This window comes from Erpetoichthys calabaricus, chromosome 5 (assembly GCF_900747795.2).
Source record: "Erpetoichthys calabaricus chromosome 5, fErpCal1.3, whole genome shotgun sequence".
Classification (NCBI taxonomy): domain Eukaryota; kingdom Metazoa; phylum Chordata; class Cladistia; order Polypteriformes; family Polypteridae; genus Erpetoichthys; species Erpetoichthys calabaricus.
In genome coordinates this window covers 114,665,996-114,683,141 of record NC_041398.2, presented here as the reverse complement: position 1 = coordinate 114,683,141, position 17,146 = coordinate 114,665,996, and positions in this window count along the sequence as shown.

The window sequence follows — 17,146 nt, the reverse complement described above, 5'->3', positions numbered from 1 at the left end:
AATAACAGTGTTTATGGCGTAATATGAAAACATGAGAAGTTTACAAGCCACACCCAACTTACAGGAACAGCTAATGCTTGAGGATGAGCAAAATTTGCTTAGTAAAGCCTGAAGTTCACAAAACAGTGAAAATGTACTTTAATGCAGACAAGTGCAAAACAGTTCATGCAAATAAAATGAACAGTAACAAAAATGCACACGAGGTGACAATGACCTTTATGAGGCACACTCTAAAAAGGAAATTAGGGGTGAAGATTGCAGAAAGAAAAAAGATGCTCCATATTGAGTGGCTTCCAAAATGTGCCAACCTAATGACACACAGGAAATTTGAAGATGTGCTGAGAAGATGTAAGGGGGTCAGATAATCCCTCACACCCTGCAGATCTTAGTTGGGTAATCAGACATCCTCAAGGGCCACAAGATCCAGCAATTGTAGTCCCTAAGTGTGATGTGCTCTCTGAATCTTAAGTTGTGTAGAGCAGTTTTGGTCTAAGTCTGCCTTATCTCATATTCGCCAGGCAGATTACTGGGGAACTGACGGTGATATACTGCTGACTTCTCACATCAACAACTACAAACTGGAAAGGAAGAAAGGACAGTTAGATATGGCCTGAAGAGTAGCTCCTTTTTGCGAAACCTCCCCAGTTTGGTAATTTCACTTCACCAATCCAAAATGGTGTAGCAGTTAACTATCAAAATTCCCAGCATGGAGATAAGGTTGTACAATTTTCGAAATGGTATGTTTCAAGTCCGACTCATTCTGCCTTCTGTTTAGGTAAGATAAGTCTACTTTATTTGGAGTTCCACCTGCTCTTAAGTAGTGGAGGCTGTGGATTCTTCTTTGAACGCATACAAGGAATATTAATATTACATTAATCCAATTTATACTGAGGCTTCTGCAATCATCTAAATCACGGGCCTGTTTTTGCTTCATGCTTTTACTTTTCTATTTTAATTTATAAACCCTCTAGCCAAGTACACAGTACATACTTTCTGGTAATTTCATTATTATTGTACATTTTGTACTGTTTTCCACCATTGATCATGCAATGGGTAGAGCCACACCATGAAATTGAAATTACTTGATTACAATTTAATTCCCTGCAATAGTATTATTGTTATTTATTATACTAGGGGTCTTCGCCCCATGCTCGCTTCGCTTGCCAACCCTCCCCCCGGCCTGAGCTACAAGATAGCCACTTCGTGTCTCTACCAGTCGCATATGTGGATTTCACTTTCACCAAACAACAAATCTATTAATTCTCTTGGATTCGCCTCTTCATTAGGAAGAAACACTACTTTTCCCTGATGGCAACACGAATTAGACGATCTACAAGTCTCCAGCTTAAAGTTTAAATCCGAACAATATGTTCGATCTCTTTTCACTGCTCCATTATTTCACTGAGTAATGATTTCCGTTTGTTTGCGCTTACGATCTTTACTATCATTTTTTGGAGACTTTCAAATTTTAGTACTTTCATAATCTCTAACCCTGCTCTGCACGTGTACCGCGCCAACGTTTTTGAATTCTTTACAACGTTCTACTTTATCATCTACTCTTTGTCTTTTATTTCCGGCCCCGGGCGTGGTTAAATCTCTTGGCAACAAGGTTTTGTCTCGTGGGGCGTGAAAGTATCTCTCTGAAAAAGTAATGTCTCGTCCCAGGCTAAAAAGTCACATCTCATCCCAGGCTAAAAAGTCTTGTCTCGTCCCAGGATTTTTTTATTATAATAGAGAGATGTACACTTTTACTGAGTTACTGATGGCTTATTTTGTATTTGTCATTATTATTTTATAATGGCAAAGGCTTCGGTATTTTTAAAGGCCATCTGTCTTGAATTCACAGATCTCCTTGTCTGGCCAAGTAGATGGGTGACTCCCCTCAGATCGGGGGTTCCATAGCCTGTGGGCTCTGAGTTTCATTTCTTATATGCCTGGCTGAGTGTTTTCACCAGTAGACCTTCTTGTTCAATATCAACAACACTTTCATTGTGGACCCTCACTAATGTTCCCATTCAAAGCTTCATTGTTCTTGCATTGTCTCCCTTTCTTTACTATTTTTTGACCATTTTGATCTCTCATACACATACGTACAATTCTTGTATGTGTTTACACATATTAGCATGTTCTTGTACAGTGCAGGTTTTCTATACAATATTATTAATACATTTTAATATACATATAAGTGGTCAAAATAATACCATACTTCTTTTCAACTGCATATAGTAACAATCACTTCTTTAATCAGTACCCTGGTCCTTTGTTGCACTTTTTTCTGACAGTAGTTTATATTAGATTATCATTCAAAGAGACATGCTATTTGTATGCAACTGAAGCACAAGCAGCACATGTAACATTTAGCCAAACTGGCTGTTAATAATATAGACAGTCCATGCCCTTACGCTTTGAGCCACTGAAAGAACAGCCTTGAGAGCTGAGCCTCTGCATGCAAACTCAAGGTGGACCACACCCTGAATGGAGGGCTTGTCAGCCTCTGAGAGCAGATATTTTTCAGCTGGGCTGCTCTGTGCACTTTGTGTTTTTGTGGCAATTACTTTGTTCTGATGGGTGTGTTCCCACTGTTGACAGCAACGCTTTTTTCATTCTGAAATATGTTACTTTAGATTAGACATTTTTGACTGTGCCTCATAAGTGCAAACTTGTTTGTCAAATTGAAGAGTAGCAAAACATCCACTTCAAAACAGGAGGAAAAGTAAATAGATGACTTTGATGTCTTTGACAAGCCATGTTGTCAAACAGCAGGGCCAGATTATTATCATGAAATGGATTGTTCAAATGAGAAAAACAAGGTTTATATTGTGCATTTTATCTCTTATTCTGTATATCTCAATAAATAAAAAGTGCAGACTATCTTTAAGAATGGCTTTAGCAAGATAAGAACATTTAAATTAATCAGAACGATTGAAGTGTCCAGTCCTTGAGCCACACATCTTTGGATCCTAAGAAAAGGAGGGTTTACTGGGGGATGGACTGGATGGATATGGATAGAATCTCTCAAGAGTTTCCAGGTCACCACATCAGCAAATCTAGGCATTGCTTCCATAAAGGAATGTGACATCACCAGCAGGATTACAGGCCATTAGCTTGTTTTGTTTCAAAGACCCAGCACTGAAGTTTCCTGAGGGATGTGCTGGTACGTCTGATTTGATTCTAAACTTGCTTCCTGATTTTAGTATGTTGTTGGCACCCTAATCACCTGACAGTTATATTTTAGCACCAGAACCGTTAACCATTCTACACAACATGTTGCAACATTTTGTATATTGTTGCATGATGTATTGCTGATCCACACATACTGTATATAAGGTGAATGTTTAATCATCAGGAAATAAAATTATGATTGTCATTATTTGTTTGCTTAAGTTTTAGAACAATTTTTTATTTTTATTTCAATACAATGCAACTTATTTTTTTATACCACGCTTAATTGAGTGCAGGTGCAGAGTGCTGTGAACAATTCTCAGTTAAAATGCAAGTATAGATTATACTAATTAATAAATACAGAACTGGTATACATATAAATACATTTGTTAAAACACACAGAACAAGGTAGAAACTGATGAACCATTAATGAAAATCAAGACTATCTGTCCATTAATTAATTGATAAACTATGGCCAGATGACAAGAAAGGAGATTCAAATTATAAAAGAGAAAGTAAAAAAAAAACAAAGTCACAGTCTTGGAGACCTTTGCCAACTAGTTGCCTACTCACACTTGGGTTTTCAATAGTGGAATTTGTGCTGGCCATCCAATCTGTTCAGAAAATCTTTCCATCCAATGATTTCAATGCTCTTTTATTCTAGATGACTTTCCCATATGCAGGATAGTAGCCTGGCAGTAGAGTGGCGACACCAAGTTCCATATTCAGATACCAAGAAGAGAAGAGAATAGAGGACGGTTAGTAAAGGTTTAAAAATATTGTACTACTTATATTTCTGTACAAAAGACTAAGAGATTCGGTATGTACAGCAGCTCTAGTCAGGGTTTGCTAAACTGGAGTAGTAAGTCTTTAGCTCGCATTTAAAAGCTGAGACTGAGGGGTACCTCTTATTGTAGCAGGCAGACCATTCCACAGTTTAGGGGCCCTGTAACTAAAAGCTCGACCTCCCACTGTTATTTTATGAATCCTTGGAATCAAGAGGAGACTGGCATCTTGAGATTTCATTGTGTGCCCTGGTTTGTAAGTAATGATAAGTTCAGATAAATAAGTATGGTCTTGGTCATTTAAGGCTTTATATGCTTAAAGGAGGATTTTCAGATCAGCCCTAAACTTAAACGGGAGCCAGTGTAAGGATTTAAGAACTGGAGTTATGTGATTGTATTTTCTTGTCCTTGTAATAATTCTTGCAGCAGCATTTTGAATTAACTGGGAGCTGTATATAGAATGATTAGAGCAGCCAGTGAATCACACATTGCAGTAGCTAATCTTATTGGAAATAAATGCATGAACTAGTTTTTCAGGACCTTGCATATTTTGAAAACATCTTAATCCTCCAACATTTTTAAGATTGCAAAGACATGTTTTGGGCAGTTTTGTAATGTGTGTTATAAATGAGATGCTAGTATTAAAGATAACGCCTAGATTGCAGGCTAATTCTGTAAACCTAATGGTGATTCCAGGGCGGCACGGTGGCGCAGTGGGTAGCGCTGCTGCCTCGCAGTTGGGAGATCTGGGGACCTGGGTTCGATTCCCGGGTCCTCCCTGCGTGGAGTTTGCATGTTCTCCCCGTGTCTGCGTGGGTTTCCTCCGGGCGCTCCGATTTCCTCCCACATTCCAAAGACATGCAGGTTAGGTGGATTGGCGATTCTACAGTACATTGGCCCTAGTGTGTGCTTGGTGTGTGGGTGTGTTTGTGTGCATCCTGCGGTGGGTTGGCACCCTGCCCGGGATTGGTTCCTGCCTTGTGCCCTGTGTTGGCTGGGATTGGCTCCAGCAGAATCCCCGTGACCCTGTGTTCGGATTCAGCGGGTTGGGAAATGGATGGATGGATGGATAATGGTGATTCCAACTGAGTTAAAGAGTGACAGAATGTTGTTGCAGTCAGCATCATTCCCTCCAATAATTATCATTTCAGCTTTATATGTGTTCAAAGATCTGTAGTTCTCATCCATCCACTCGTTTACCTCATGCAATTAATGAAGGACAGCATCAGAAAAAAGTCAAAAAGCAGTTGAAATGTGCTGACAGTAGGTTTTGTGGTGATAGCAGCACATTAGCATATCTTCAACTCAAAAATGACAAGCCACATGCCAGATCACATCTAATCTTAACATTACTAATTAATAACCGTTAAGAAAAGTTTATCAAAAACTAGGAAAAATGGAAAGAGGGGAAGCTTCTGTAAAAGGCTGCTGCCTACCCAGAAAACATCCATGTACAGTGGAACCTCGGTTCACGACCATAATTCGTTCCAAAACTCTGGTCGTAAACCGATTTGGTCGTGAACAGAAGCAATTTCCCCCATAGGACTGCATGTAAATACAATTAATCCGTTTCAGACCATACGAACTGTACGTAAATATGTATTTTTTTAAAGTTTTTAAGCACAAATATAGTTAATTAAACCATATAATGCACAGCGTAATAGTAAACTAAATGTAAAAACATTGAATAACACTGAGAAAACCTTGAACAACAGAGAAAACTAACATTGCAAGAGTTTGCGCTATACTGTAGCCTTATGACCCGATCGCTGTAAACACTTTTTTTTTTTTTTTTTTTTGAGTTTTAAGCACAGGGAAAAAAAAGGAACATTTGAACAAATCCGAACTTTATTTAAAAACCAACCATAAAACACCAAGAAAGTAACATTGCAGGAGTTCACGCTAATAGCCTTACAATCCGATCGCTGTAAACACTCTTTTTAACCCCTTAACCGCCCTCTGCCGGATATATCCGGCACCGTTGTTTTATTGCTAACGCCATACTGCCGGAATTATCCGGCACATTTGCCTGTGGTTATATGAATGCCTGGCAAGTAGTATAACTGACGGTTTGGCGTGGGTATTATTACTACGTTGTATTTCGACAAGTCTGTGGTTGTTTTGGCCGGTCATGTGACGTGATTCGCATGTAACAGCTGTGAATATGGCGAAACGTAAACTGACTTCAAGTGAGGCTTTGCAGGCGATTTTGGACAGTTCTGATCATGATTGTAGCAGTTCTGAAGAAGATTTTAGTGACAGTGATGAGCAGCAACGTGCGCTGCATGATATTGTGAATGAAGACGCATCGGATGACGGCGCTGAGTGGGTGTATCCCCAGCATCTCAGCTGGGCTGCTGCCCGTGGTGAACTACCTTTTCTGCATTCGTTTGAGGGAACGTGTGGCTTTATTGTTGATGTAAACAATTACACTGCTGAGCAGTTTTATGAGCTGTTTGTGTCACCTGATTTGATCAGACATTTTGTTCATCAGACAAATCTGTATGCAGCACAGTTTATTGAGAAAAATCCCAATTTACCTCCACATTCCCGTGTTCGTGCTTGGTTTGACACTGATGAAAACGAAATGAAAAAATTCATTGGGATTTTGATGTTGATGGGAATAATCAGAAAACCAGATATTGAGATGTACTGGTCTTCAGATCCTATGTATGCAACACCTATTTTTGCAGCTGTCATGACACGTAACCGATTCTCTTTGCTGCTGAAATTCTTTCATTTGAATGACAACAGAAACGAGCCAGATAAGAAAGATCCAAACCGCGACCACTTGTTCAAGCTACGTCCTTTGATTGATCATTTATTTGAAGCATTTCAGTTGCCCTACATGCCAGGACCGTCAGTTGCAGTTGATGAAAGTTTATTGTCATGGAAGGGCCGCTTACAGTTTCGACAGTATCTACCATTGAAAAGGGCATGGTTTGGTATCAAGATGTTTTGCTTAGCTGAGAATTCAGGTTACATTTATAGATTTCGTGTATACACTGGCAACTTGCACAACATTTAGTGGTCAATACTGCTTGAATAAATGTAAAAAATGTAAAAAAAATGTAAAAAAGTAAAAAAACAAAAATTGTTCAGATTTCGCCTGGCTTGGGGAATATTTAGGGAGTTGGCGGTTAAAGGGTTAAATGAGTTTTAAGCACAGGGGAATAAAGGAACATTTGAACAAATCCGAACTTTAAAAACCAACCATAAACCACCAAGAAAGTAACATTGCAGGAATTCACGCTAATAGCCTTACAACCCAATCGCTGTAAACACTCTTTTTAAATGAGTTTTAACCACAGGGGGGAAAAAGTAACATTTGAACAAATCCGAACTTTATTTAAAAACCAACCATAAACCACCAAGAAAGTAACATTGCAGGAGTTCACGCTAATAGCCTTACAACCCTATCGCTGTGTAAACTTTTTTTTAATGAGTTTCAAGCACAGGGAAAAAAATGAACATTTGAAAAATCAGAAATTTAATAAACCACCAAGAAAAGTAACATTGCAACAAATCATGCTATGAACCACTCGCTGTAAACACTTTTTTTTTAATGAGTTTTAAGCACAGGGAAAAAAAATGAACATTTGAAAAAAGAGAAAAGTAACATTGCAACAATTCACGCTACGAGTCGAAAAATGAACATTTGAAAAATCCATAATACAAAAACTAACCATAAACCACCAAGAAAACTAACCTTACATGAGTCGAGTTCTGGCATGAAGTGAGGAGGAACTGGGTGGTGAACAATCTAGTCTCGTTGCAGTTGTAGCCTTCATCCTCCACTAATTTTGTGAAATTTTTCACGAATTCTTTCGCAGCTTCAGCGTCGGAACTGCAGCCTCTCCATGCATTACCACACTATGAATGCCACTTCTCTTGCAAAACTTTTCAAACCATCCTCTACTGGCTTTAAATTCCTCACTTTTGCCACTCATAAAAGGATAGTTTTGCAGCAAATCGCCATGAATCTTCCTGGCTTTCTCGCATAACATCGCCTCGCTTACGCTATCCCCTGCAAGTTGCTTCTCGTTCAGCCACACTAGCAACAGTTTTTCCATCTCCTCCAGCACTTGAGGCCTCTGCCTGGTTAACGCTGTAACTCCTTTTGCAACATCAGCTGCTTCAATAGATTCTTTCTGCTTTAGAATTGTAGATTTTAACTTCTTGTACTCGGCGGCAAGATCAGTAACACGAACGCCACGCTCATACTTTTCAATAATTTCTTTCTTTACTTTCGATTTCAATTTTCTGCAAAACTTTCTTCTCACCACTCTTCACTTGCTTAGAAGCCATGGTTAACTGCAAAACCACATGAAATACTGTAGAGCACAAAGAGTTCACAGGTAAAGCACGCACGTCTGACTGAGAACAATGAACAGGGAGAGGCTGAACACGCTCTTAAATACAGTAATCGGCACGTACGAACCGGAAGGGAATTGAAATAGAGCACAAAGAGTTCACAGTGCAAGCATGCACGTCTGACCGAGAACAATGGAACACGTGCGGAAATCATCGGCGCACACAAACTGAAAGGGAAACTGGCTTGTTCATATACCAAGTGTGTGGTCGTGAACCGAGGCAAAAGTTTGGCGAACTTTTTAGTCGTAAACCGAATTGTACATGTACCGAGACGTTCGTGAACCGAGGTTCCACTCTATATGAGAGGAGTTGAGAAACAGACATCTAGTTTAAGAGTGACCGGTTGATTTGGACGTGACAATGTTTTAATCTTCTTAAATTTATTTTTAGCATTTTCAGTTTGATTGCTATGATGTAACATGCTGTTTCCTGCATGTATGTTATGTGTGTGATGTCATATTGGCCATCCTATTTAATAGCAAACCACACACTCAGTCGTTATCCGACTGTCTTCAAAGGGAAGACCTTTAGTTTAGTCTGGCAAAATTACATTCTCTGTCAGTTTGTTTTCAAGGTGGTTTTTGCCTGTTGGTTTTGACTTTACTTCAGGCTAGCTTAGTACACATATTTTTCTTGCTAATTTGTTGCATATTGACTATCGACCATTGCCTTAACCAATCTACTTTACACATTTCACCCATATAACATCAGGGTCACTCAAGTAAAAACACTGACTGTTTTAATCCACATGGTATGAAAAGATTGACAAAGTGAAGTGCAGGATTGAGGAATATATTCTTTAAAACAGTTGCAAAGGTTGAAAATTTTAAGATCAAAGTGTGCATTTCCATGAAAAAGGAAAAATGTATTTTGCTAAACTAAGAAGCCTTGGGATTCATGGTGGTTGAAGTCATCTAATGATTGAACTGTAACTGAAAGGTTGAAAAACTAGTTTTATATTTGTAATGGCATTGGAGCTTACAAGAACAAAATTAACAACTGTCAAGTTGGTGACAGTCCTAAAGTTAGACTCATTCTTAAAGTAGCAAACAGCCTGAAGGAAAGGCACACATTTTAGAATGTTTTGAAAACATTTTAGTAATATATGACGTTAACTTGAGATCATTCTGATAATGGATACTTTCATTGATAAAAGAAAGCTATTAACTGAACTTGCAAAGTAAAAAAAGAAATGGGAGAGACAGCGATAAACTTAAGGGGAAGCAGTAGAGGTTCAAGTTTACTGTCCTGTGTAGGTAGTACAATGAAATTCTTACGTTCATGTCTCATCAGAACAGTCACAATAACACTGTAAATACAAACTAATATGTCTTTGAAAGGGCAAGCAAGCAGAATAATTTTGACCAACATTGTTAGTTGAAAGAAGCAATGGCTTGGTTACCATGGAAGACAAATCGATAATTTTTAGGGCCTACTCTAAGGATGCATTTAATTTTAAAAATCAGGATTTATTTAAGGAATTGTGGAAGATAGTAAACAGGGTGGACTATTAAAGAAAAAGCATAACAATTATAAAATGCTTCCATACACTTGCATAATTACTGAATAGCAGAGAAAACTTTAATCTGTATAAATCAGATTATCACAAAGTGTCTGCTAAAAGTAACTTTGCCTTCAGTTAAAAAAAGAATACATTCTGTAAGATTGCAGACAACAGACCTGTAAGACTGAAGTCATGTAATTTTCTACCCTCTCAATCCAGACCAGGTTCTTACTGGGGGGGAGCCTATCCCTGCTAGCAGAGGGCTTCAGACAGGAACAAACCCTGGACAGGTCACCAGTCAATCGCAGGGTGAACACACACACACACACACACCCATACTAGAGCCAAGTTAACGTCAGCAATTCACCTAACCTGCATGTCTTTGGACACTGAGAGGAAACCAGAGCAAACCCACACAGACATGGGGAAAATATGCAAACTCCATGCAGGAATTGCACAGGATGTGAACCCCAGTCTCCTTACTGCAAGGCAGCAGCACTACCACTGCACCACCGTATGGCTGAAGTCATAACATCTGTGGAGGACGGTCAGGGCCCTTGTTAACCCTAACCCTGACCAAGATGCCTTCTTCCGGGAGAGAGTGTGCACAAGGTATTATCTGTCCTGGATCGGTAGATGGCAGCCCCCCTGGATTGCAGCAGATCCCACAGATTCTCACAGGGCACGCTGAGAGCCCTGTTGGGTTCTAGGGGTGCTGCCAGGGGGTGCATCAGGGATTGCGGAGCCCTAACTTTGTTGGGCTTCCTCCTCACCCGGAAGTGCTTCCAGACCATGCTAACGGGGTTACTGGAAGTTCTCCAGGTGCAGGATAAAAGAAGCTTGTTCCTACTGCTCCAAGAGCCAGAATCAGGAGGGAGAAGGTGAAGCTTGCTGGAGGAGGAATGGAAGCAGAATTAATAAGAGAAATAATTTTATTGCTCTGTGTTTTATTGTTGCTGGTGCTCTGCTATACTGTGCTTTGGTGCTGGTGGGAAACGAGAGAGAAAGTGTTTCCCACATAAACAAAAGCCCGTGTCTGTTTCTGAACTTGTGCCGTGTGTTTGTCTGTGTCGGGTTTGAGGAGCTGGTGTGCCTCCTGCTAGCCACATGTCAAATACTTAAAAAGAACACAAACAAGAAAGGCAGCAGATAAATAACTCACAGTGAAGCCTAGAGTAGGTATGCAGTATAATATACATTTTCTAGTTCTGTTTATTAATGACAATTGTGTTCTGAAATGATTTCAAGTAAGGAGGACAGAAGTTTCGAGATAAGGTAGTAATGTTCGCTAATCGTGGCACCAGAGATGGGCAACACGTTGCATGTAAGTATTTCTTTGAACTCTGTACATGTTACCTTAATGACTCTGTAAACCTTTATAAAGCAGGGGGAAAGCAAAGAATTGAAAAGAAAACCAAGAACTCCAATTTGGATGAACATCTATAAAGGAAGACTGCATACCTGCAATGTTGCTGTACATTTTTGGATGAGTTTACATACCAAATAACCCTTTTGAAAAAGCGGCAAAAGGTGATTTTTAATGATTTATTCCATACTATTCACCCACGCACATTTTTCTGTTTTTCTCAAGAATGCATGTAGAAGTTTACTATTTCTGACTTCATACTTGGATTGACCTTGTTTGCAGTTCTCTACACGTATTATAAAGAATTATCTTAAATTCGTCAATACATTATCACCAACAAAAAGCTAACTTATAGTTGTTAGCTGAATGGAGATCTTTATATTAATTAATTTACTGACAGTGAAGCTAAAGTTAAAATGACATGTCTTCAGCATTATCTAGCTACACTGTGTCTGTAGGAAATGAATATACCTTGGTGAAATGGCAGCCAGCATTTACATGTGTATTTACTTTAAAAAAGGCAAAAAACAGATCCTGGAACAATTCCATATCTGTGTATGAAGTCTCATTTTACCAGTCAACAATGCAAATGGCAGTTTTTTTCGCACCTTATCGAGTTTCAGGAAGGGCAAATAAAGCAGGTAGGTCTGCTCTGCAGCACAGCACCAATTTCTGTACTTTATCTTTAAATAGTGCATACAATCAAATAACATTATCTAATGTTCTCAAACCTACTTTTTTCCTAGTCAAGGTTGCAATTGACCACATTTTAACCTGGCAGCAATGGGTACAAGGTAGGTGTGCGTGTGTGTGATTTAGGAGGAAAACCGACATGCTCTGAGAAAAAGCCTACCATCAGGGGCATGATAATTCTGTTCAGTGTTTAGCAGTGTTTTAAAATTTGTTTAGCTTTGTATGTCCCACCTCTTCAAACATTATTGTCCAAGTGATGTTCCAAACTGTTCACTTGCTTCAGGGTTTCTAAAACTCATTGACTGCCTTCAATTAACTCAGTATGTGAGCAGCCTTTCTCTTCGACTTAGACATGCAGTATGTGGATCTCACCATAACAAGTGATAATTTCACTGTTAATACTAAGGTCATGGATTTTGGAGTTTCTAATCATATTGTTGTACTAGTTAATGTGCTTTCTACCCCATCTTCCACTATTAGTCAGCGTATTCATAACTTTTCATAATATAAAAGCTGTTAATACTATTGCCTTCTCATAGTCATTATCTTCTGTCCTGTCATCTCAACCAGCTGTTCAGCCATTAGAAGAAAGCATTAACATGTAAATGGATTGTTAAACAATCTTGACAGATATGCCCTTGAGAAAGTGCGCTGTTTCTTTCTGACATCAAAAGCACTATATAAATAAAATGTATTATTATTATTATTATTATTCATTCCCCTGAAGAAGAGGGGGAAAGGCGTGTCCAGAGATAAGGGGAGAAGAGGAAGATAAAGAGAGTGGAAGTGAGGGTAGGAACTTTGAATGTTGTCATTATGACTGGTAAGGGGAAAGAGTTACCTGATATGATGGAGAGAAGAAAGGTTGATATATTGTACGTGCAAGAGACCTGATGGAACGGGAGTAAGTGCCAGGTGGATTGGAGGTGGGTTCAAATGGGAGAAATGGGGTAGGGGTTATTCTGAAGGAACAGTATGTCAAGAGTGTTTTGAAAAGTGTGTGAAAAGAATGATGTTATGAGGCTGGAAATTGGAGGTGTGATGATGGATGAGTGCATATTCCACGCAAGTTGGTGTGCGATGGATGAGAAAGCAGATTTCTGGAGTGAGTTGGATGGACAGTGTACCCAAAATACAGAGAGTTTAGAGCGGATTTCAATGGACATGTTGGTGAAGGGAACAGAGGAGACTAAGTGGTGATGGGTAGGTATGGTGTCAAGGAGAGGAATTAAGAAGGTCAGATGATAGTGGATTTTGATGTATTGGCTTCAAAAACTTAAATTATAACGGCCTCAGCATTAAATTGGCTTAAATAAATATCTGTCACCAAGAAACAGTAAAAGTTGCTAACGCTGCCCCTCAGTCATTCTCTTTCTAGCATTTTCTGAACAGCAACTCAACATAGGCTGAAAATCGTGTTTCATTCTGTTTTATCATGGCTATTCTGTACAGTAATCCGTCGCTACTTCGCAGTTCACTTTTCGCGGATTCACGACTTCGTGGATTTTATATGTAAGCATATCTAAATATATAACGCGGATTTTTCGCTGCTTCGCAGGTTTCTGCGGACAATGGGTCTTTTTACTTCTGGTATTTGCTTCCTCAGTTGGTTTGCCCAGTTGATTTCATACAAGAGATGCTATTGGCGGATGGCTGAGAAGCTACCCAATCAGAGCACGCAGTTAAGTTCCTGTGTGCTGCTGATTGGGTCAGCGACGGAGTGCTGCATTAACCAGGAAGTCTCATCTCACTCATTCAGCATTAACGTGCTCTTGCTACTGCATTCAGGGGATTATCACCTTCATTGTTATCATTTTTACTGCGCAGCATATTCATCACCATCATCACGTCATATATAGCTACATGTACTTCGCTATACAGTAAGTGTAAACTTATCTACCGATCTCATATTGCTTAGCAGTTGTCCCTGTTATTAATAGAGTAAAGGGTGGGTTGTAAACAATAGAGGGAGGGTTTAAAAACGTCCAAATACACGTTAAATAATTAAATAAATATGGTGTCCCTACTTCGCGGAAATTCAGTTATTGCGGTTGGCCTTGGAACCTATCTCCCGCAATAAGTGAGGGATTACTGTATTGCATTTAGTAACAATATGCAGATGTACAGTTGTGTTAGCTTTTCATAAATGTAAGGTGTTGCTTTGATAAAAAGTCATCAGTTCATTTCAGACTTACTGCCACATGTAAACAGTACAATGAAACTCCTGTCTGTGCCTTTGAGCAACATGGAGCTGACACTGTCTGGCAGTCCGAATCTCACTCTGTTGGCTATGTGTAATATCTGTACATTTGTTTTCTAAACCCGCTTATAATATAACATCACAAAATAGTGGGTGGTTGTAAGTGAAACAGTCCACTTTCCTTTTGCTTGCATGTTTTGTGAAATTAATACTAAAATTGGTTTCACAACTGTGAACCACACTAAAAGAGTGTTCTGGGGTTTTAAAAGTTTTTTCGAGAGTTGAAAGAAAGGACCCCTGCTCCTAAAGGGTTTGGCAGGTCTATTACACCCCATTGAACTTATATATTTCTCAGAAAATGGTCTAAATGAAAATAAACAGCAAAAGCTGTTCTCTTGGAAAATCAACATGGCTAAACACACCCCCACATTGAGTCAAAATGGTGGATTCTTACATAAAAGCTATAATCTAACAATACAATAACATTATTATCCAAATTAGTTGAGAAGAAAAAGCTGTACCTGCAGTTTTAGACTGGCTGGTGAAAAATGTTTGCGTGTGCTAATAATGGTATCCTCCCATCAGCCCCAGCACACTCCTGCTGCATGTTGAGAATTGTTGTCCTCGTGTTGGAACTGGCTATTGGGTTGCTTCCCTCCATTCCAACCACTCTATACATCAAGTGAAAATTGAAACAGAAATATTAGGAAACAATTAAGGCCTAATGTTCTCACTCAGCCTAGTTCTTCTCTTCAGTAGCTTTTAGGGGGTCTCTAAGACAGACTTATATTGTTCTCCAGCAAAATTCTACCACTTGTTCCTGAACCTCTGCTAAAAGCTTGTCTTGTAGCAATTTGTCAATTTCTTACTGGTATTATTGATACGTATTAATTGGCAGAGTATTGGTTGCCTTTAAGCATGCAGTTGTAAGACAAATGCTAAAAAAGGCCTAATCTCAGTTTGCCATACTATCCAGTTGCTGCCCCAACTCCAGCATCCCTTTTGTGTGCTTGAGAAGACTGTCGCTTTGCAAATGCAGTCTCATCTAAACTCAAATGATTTATCTGAAGTCTATAAATCCGGTTTTTGAGTTGCCCACAGTACTGAAACACATTAGTTATGGTTGTACATAAGTTTCCTATGACCGCAGACTCAGGCTTCTGTAGTCTGCTTAAGGCTATGTCACATTACATGACTTTTATGGCAATTTCTCTAGCAATTTACATAATCTTAGTGAGTTGGAGTCAGTTGTTTATGCGCTTCTATGAAGATGGTCGTGTAATGTGACAAACCCAGTGACTCACTACAGTCAAACAGGTTTGATTTTGTCTTTAGTTGTAGAGGGCAGGCTCTGTGCTCATGAGAGTTGACAGATATGAATGCTTATCCAGAAGTACAATTCATTTAATGAAGCAGCAAGGAATAAGGAAAGTGGGTGTTTTGGACCTCACAAACAAAAGTCAAGCTCAACTGTCTGATGTCAAATGTTTTACATATCGTGACAGGATGGGTAAAAGAAAACAATGGCACAGATTGTGATTGAATTCTCTGTAGTACTGGCTCCATCTGGCAACACATTTTTGGCTGTCACAAAAAGGAGCAAGTGCGACTGTGCTAGAAGGTTGGAGCTCACTCAGTCAATGTAACATGCCCAGTGGTTTCTGTCATGTAAATTGATGTGGTCAAGGCAATAAGAACAGCAACGGAGATCAGCAAGAATAGTCCATGACTTGAAATTATGCAATGTGATATCTGCTCAACTTGACTCCAGTCTTTGATACTGTCGAGTGCGGCATCTTACTATGTCACCTTAGCGATGCTGGAATCTCTAGTACTATGTTGGAATGTCTTACTGAGAGGAAAAAAACATGTTGTTTTTGGAAAAATTTTATCCCCTCTAGGGTTTCTCAGATGCCAGTCCTCAGCCCAATTCATTTCGTCACTTACATGCTACGTCTGGGTAAAACGTGATATCAGTTCAATGCATCTTTTGATTGCTTTGCTGATGACACACAGATCTGTTTCCAAGGCATCTAGGATTATCACACACCACCAAATTCTTGGATGATATCCAGTGCTGCATAATGGAAAACTTTGCAACTAAACAGTGAGAGAAAAGAAGCCACTGTTGTGGGTAGTCAATGCATATTGTGAGATTTTTGAGCTCTTCTGAGACCCTCCCCAATGGTGCTGGATACCAAAACACACTTGACATGTCTGTCGAGTGTTGCTTGTTTGTCGCTAAAGCAACTGCAGGTTTGGAGCTCTTCCGAGGCATCTGCAAGTTCACTCCCTCCCCGCATAACACGTCTGTCACCCGATGGCAGAACACAGAACCAGATTTGAGCTTTCCTCAGACTCGCTGGCTATTACAGACAATTCATTCCAAATTTTACACATAGAGCAACTCTACTCATAGAGCTGATGAAGGTCAGAAAAAAAACATGCCAATGTCTGGACTAATGATTGTTAAGAGGGGCTTCTCTGACTTAAAAGTTGCTTTGCTGTCATCCCTGGTTCAGCGGAATCTGGACTTTTCTAAAGAATTCATTGTACAGATGGATATGAGTGCTTTTGGTTTGGGTGTGGTGCTCTCTCTCCGTGTTTCAATGGGGAGGAACATCCCATCACATTTCTTAGCAGGAAATTACTTCCAAGGGAGTGTAATTGCTCCACATTGAGAAAGAATGTTTGGCTACATGGGTAGTGGAATCCCTCTGCTACTACTTATGGGGCCAGCAGTTTACCCTGGTAACTGACCATGCTTAATTACTGTGGCACTACAGACAGAAGGATACAAATGCCCAGCTCACTTGGAGGTTTATTAGCTTGCAGCCATTTGCTTTTGATGTTTGCCACCGCCCCTTGCTGTGCATGCCCCTGCTTATTTGCTTTGTTTCTGTGTATTGAAGTGATAGCTCTTGTTTGAATAAATACTCTGACTTTTCCCATTTTGATTGGCTTTCTTGAAGCCTTTGGAATCAGCATCTTCTCATGGGTGACTCACGCATCACAATTTATTTAATACAACTTAATGTGTTTTACATAAAGAAAATGATTTA